General features: G+C 33.8%; 1 protein-coding gene across 1 annotated transcript in view; it reads right to left on the reverse strand.

The window, feature by feature from the left end:
* LOC107563874 (uncharacterized) overlaps positions 1 to 5813 on the reverse strand; it is a 31295-nt gene that overhangs the window by 24576 nt on the left and 906 nt on the right. The window lies entirely within an intron of this gene.

Raw genomic sequence — 5813 nt, forward strand, 5'->3', positions numbered from 1 at the left:
GTAAACAAAGCAGCTGCACTACTTTCTGTTTCTGAATCGTGTTTAAATGATTTAAACAGCCATTCAGATTTGTGTATTTGCTATGATGTTCATCACAGCGCCAAATACTTAAATATTTAGACTTAATAGGCTATTTATTTTTAAACTTTTTTTACATTTTAATCTGGACTACAACATGCCCTAGATATTGTTTGAAAGTGTTTTGATTCTTTATTGTTTGGTCACACTTTACATTAGGGCTTCATTAGTTAATTCATTAGTTAACATAAACTGCCAATGAAAAATTATTCTGAACATTCATTAATCTTAGGTAATTACAATATTTAATAACAGGTTGTTAAAATCTAAAGTTGCAACTGTGTTATTTAATGAGCTAACATGAACTAAGACTTGTATTTTTAAACAAAGATTAATAACTTATGTAGCAAATGTAGCTATTGCTCATTGTGAATGTTAATGCATTAACTAAGCTTAACTAATGAGATCTTATTGTAAAGGGTTCTTTTGCCCTTTAATCTGTGTAAAAGTTTTAATTTTATACATTTTTCTGTATTGCTTTATTGCATTTAAATGTTCAGTTATTTTTGTTATAAGAAAAAAGTTATTAAACCTGTTATACTGTATTATGACAGCACTTTTTTTAAAACAAAATTGCAATATCGTGATAATACCGCATACCGTGATAAAAGCATTAGCAATTAATCGCAACATGAAAATTTGATACCGGCATATCCCTAGCTGTGAGAGACGAAGCTTTCCGAAGCTCTGAATCAATTGCTTCGTAAAACGATTCACTGTTTCCAAGCGCTCGAAACACCTCAGGCTGGCGGCACCTGCTGGACAAAACTGTGTAAATACAATGAAAACAGCGCTAACATGTAGGTTGTAACACCTTTTACAAACCAATTGCGCGTTTTTATGAAAGTGCAATCTATTAAATCTAATCTACAAATAAATAAGTGCTATAAAATATAAAGGTTATGTAAACATTTGTGTTATTTTATTCATTTGTAGTGCTTGTTTTGTGTGTTATTAGGCAGGGCTTTATGGGATTACATCTCTGCCACAATTAAATAATTTTCTCACCAAAAAAAGTGCGTTTTGCATGCGCGCGAACTTGTGGAGAAAATGTTTGTCTCGCAAAGAAGAAAGTATTTAGAGTGTACGAAAATCAATTTTGCATTTAAAATAAGTTTTTGGATGTGTGCAGCCCTTCTATAAATATATATATATACAGTATATCTGGCAGTAAGTTTTGGGAGTTAATTTTTAGTCCATCTCGAGATTTTATCTGTGGAAGATAACCTGATTAATAATTATGCACACCTGAATATAAGGCGTTTTTCACTTCCAGATAAATATATATATATACAGTATATCTGGCAGTAAGTTTTGGGAGTTAATTTTTAGTCCATCTCGAGATTTTATCTGTGGAAGATAACCTGATTAATAATTATGCACACCTGAATATAAGGCGTTTTTCACTTCCAGCCTTCATGAACAATAATATATAGATTATAAGTGATTAAATACAAGATTGATAGTAGTTATTAAGATTGCTGTTGCTTGGAATTGCTAAAATGTGCTTGGAAAAAAATATGATCAGAATATCAACTTGCATAATAATTATGCATGCACTGTATTTTTCCTCTTCTGCTGTCGAGGTAATGCAAGAAATGTTGTGATTGGTTGTCAAGGCAGCCAATCAGAATTTAGCGGCCTCATCTCTGATTGGCTGGAATTATGGCATGTTGTAACGCTGGGTTGTGTTGAGCACGCGAGCTGTTGGTATTTAGAGAGCACTGAGGGCGGGCATCAGGTGAGCAAGCTAGTGAAACGTTGCACGTGCAAAAGAGAAGGTCTGCACACATCCAAAAACTTATTTTAAATGCAAAATTGATTTTCGTGCCCTCGAAATACTTTTTTCTTTGCGAAACGAACATTTTCTTCACAAAACTCAGATCGCGCGCGTGCAAAATGCACTTTTGTGCGCTCAAAATATGATCTTTCGCACGCAGAATTGTGGCAGAGATCTAAGCCTATTGGGCTTGGCAAACTAGGTCAATTCAAAGTCAAGTGGTTAGGGTTAGGGTCAAGTCAATTTGTATTGCACAAACCTACATTATAAAACTGACATGAGATCAGTTAAAAAACATTAGACCTGTCATGGATTGACCAAAGCAAAGCAATCTTGTGACAAACCATCTGAAATGTTTATTTTTCTTTTTTTATTAATGAAGAATAATTGTACATAAAAAAAAATGTTAACAAGTAAATCCAGATGCACAAGATAGAAGAGCAATCTTAAACTGTAGAACAATACTTAAGAGGATACAAAACAACAACAACTAGACAATAGTTCACATTTTCTTCCTTTTTCCTTAGGACACAATCAAGGATTACAGCGGGGGATAAATACCAGGAAAAAAAAATCCTCCATGAAATCTAACAGCATGTCATTCTTTTTGTTATTAATTTGCATTAGATACTTTTTCAAAGCTTCCATTTGTAATAAAAATAAATTACACTTTGGTATGCATTTCGCAAATTTCTGTTGTTTATGAATGTAATATTTACCTTGCAAAATGTAAAAGTGTACAACATACTCAATCATTTTACTTTTGTGTGAATAAGTGCAAATATCATCTTTTAAAGATAGCATGTAATTAACATTTCTTTGGACAAATAAAAAGGCACTAACATCAGACCAAAATCTGAGAGACAAATCACAATTATAAAACAAGCCTTCCTCATGTGTGTTACAGAAAATGCAAGTATTATCAATGTCCATGAATTTAGAAAGAGCTACTTTACGTGGGTGGATTTTGTGAAGTATTTTGAAATGCACCTCTTTAACTTTGTTCAAAATACTACATTTGTAAGGATTTGACCAGGTCGCTTTCCAGTTAATATCAGACATTTTTGCATTACAAAAAAATGATTTCCTCTAGGGGAGATTTTATGTTTTGATTGCAAAATGTGTCTAATATTTGTATTATTACAAGAGGAAGTAAATAGTTCAATACCATCAGCTTTTTAATTCTGGAAGTATCCTTTCATTGCTTCCAAAAGAGAGATGATTATTTATTACCCATTTGGAACAGCTTTAACCACTTGCTGAAATTCTTTAAAGGGAACGGGAAGGTTGTAAAAATGCATAAAGTCTTCAAAAGACAGAATGTTTCCACTATCATAGAACAGATCCATAACAAAATAGATGTTCCTTTCAAACCACCTGTGCAAAAATAAAGATTTTTTTCCTAGAAGTAATGAGACAATTGGTTCATAAAAGCATTTTATGTGGAGAAAAGCTGCGATGGAAACACATTTTCCAAGCCAATAATACTTGCTGGTGAAATTGAGATAATTTAATAGGTAACTTTCCTGGAAGAAAATTACATCTCAGAAGAAAAGATAACCCTCCAAGCTTTTGAAAGATTCGTTGTGGGATAAAGAACCACATAGAAATATCATTTCTTTAGACAATTTCTTAACCAGTTAAGTTTAAAAGTATTGTTAGTGTCAAAAAAATCATCTCTAAGCCACCATCTACTCTTTTGCCTGATATAATGTCTTTTTTAACTGGTAGGGTTTATACCATCAGAAATGTTTCGAAACCAAAGCTCAAAACGCTATGACGTAACGAAGCCTCATTTGTTCAAATCATGTGACTTGGCGAGTTTGCAAGTTCTGAACCACTGATTCCAAACAAAAGATTCGTAAATGCTCATGAAGCAGTGTTTCAAAGGCACCCATCACTAGCTGCAAGGCAGCTCAATAGGTTTGAGAGCAGAGCCTATATGTTTTTTTATTGTTTTTATAATTCAGCCTTTTTCCATCATCGCAGTGACCTCTAGTGTCGGAGAGGTCATGTTGTCAACCGGCGAGCGAGAGAGATGTTGTTCTGTCAAGCCTCATCAGTCCCTGTGTCCACTCGCACTCTCTCTCTGCCTCTAGTTTTCTCTCCATTTTTCATCTTTTTGTTCATTCAGCACTCACTCCGTTTGTAGATATCCACCAGACACATTTCTGAGAGTGATTATGTTTTCAATCTGCTCAAAGTGAGCTGAACTCTCTGCATGAGCGCTCTGGTCATTCCCAGCAGAACAAAGCCTTCTTTCTGATATTCATGCTTCCCCTGTGTAATCTTAGCAGCTCTCCAAGAAACACACTAACATTCTGACATGAGAGAGAGAGAGTTCACTGATACTGGCTGTGTTCATACTGCACTGCATACTAGCTGCTATTTTCTTAATAATAGCAATCAAAACCGTATGCATTATTCCGCTTCAACAGCTACAGTGTTGTCACATGAACTCACTGCATTTGTGCATGTTTAAAGGAATAGTTCACTCAAAAATGAAAATTTGCTACTTACCCTCAGGCCGTTCAAGATCAGGATGAGTTTGTTTCTTCATCAGGTTTGGAGAAATGCAGCATTGCATCAGTGTCTCAGCAATGGATGCTCTGCAGTGAATGGGTGCCGTCAGAGTGAGAATCCAAACAGCTGATAAAAACATCACAATAATCCACACCAGTCCATCAGTTAACATCTGGAGAAGACAAAAGCTGAAACAAATCCATCTTCTGTTGTCTCTCGCATCAAAATCCAGCTACATATTTGTTTAGAGCTGTTTTGGCTTGTAAACGGTGCTTGATCTGTGCAGATTTCTCTCCTGATTCAGACCAGAACACTTTTTCACTGGAGGAAGCGTTATTATGGATTATTACTATTTTGAATTGGACTTTATTTTTATATTTCCAGTTTTCATTTTTCGTTTTTTCACTCCCAATTTAATTTCTATTTAGCTTAAATGTATTTGTATTTTTCATTTTAGCACTTAAACATATTTTAGTTAGTTGCCAAGGCAGCATTTCTATTTTTTTTATTTATTTTAAAAGCTTTAAAAAATGCTAGTTTTTTCAAGTTTAATACTTTTTAGTTGTATTTTAGTAATATTTATATTTTACTTTTATTTAATCATATTGAATTTATTTTTATTTTAGTTTTAGTCATTTAAGAAATAAAAAAATACTTATTTTAGTCAGCATTTAATTTTCATTTCAGTTTTTTTTGTGTAAATTCTTCATATAATATTTATATTTTATTTTATTTCAGCTTTATTTTAATGAACAAAAACAATAACATCAACAAATAGAGCACAAACAATCATTTCCTGAAGTTAATATCCTATTCAGTCTCCATAAAGAATTTAAGATGTTAACTGATGGACTGGAGTGGTGTGGATTATTGTGATGTTTTTATCAGCTGTTTGGACTCTCATTCTGACGGCACCCATTCACTGCAGAGCATCCATTGCTGAGACACTGGTGGAATGCTACATTTCTCCAAATCTGAAGAAGTAACAAACTCATCTTGATTTGTCTGAGGGTGAGGGATTCATTTTTGGGTGAACTATTCCTTTAATTCAGTGCATAATAATTTTGTCTTAATGTTAAAACATTTATTAACATTTGGCAGTGAGATCAAATAATGAGTTCAAACTTAACATCATCACTTCCTGTAAATTTTTCACGCTGGAAATTGAATGTCAAGTCAAGTGCATTGCATTTTGGAAAACAGTCCTTCATGCTGTGTGCTTTATATAATGCAAATTTTGGTAAATGTATTTGGCCATTCTATGCATACAGACCGCAAGCTGTATTCATGCGATGCAAGCAAATGTTTCTATAGTGCTGAAAACGGTCTACAAAATATCCAGACTCCCAGCATTGAGGAAGCCAGTCTGTTTAGCTTTTACTGAACAGGATTTACACACACACACATGCGCGCACACACACACACACACACA

Source organism: Sinocyclocheilus grahami, unplaced genomic scaffold, assembly GCF_001515645.1.
Source record: "Sinocyclocheilus grahami isolate Dianchi unplaced genomic scaffold, SAMN03320097.WGS_v1.1 scaffold894.1, whole genome shotgun sequence".
NCBI lineage: Eukaryota > Metazoa > Chordata > Actinopteri > Cypriniformes > Cyprinidae > Sinocyclocheilus > Sinocyclocheilus grahami.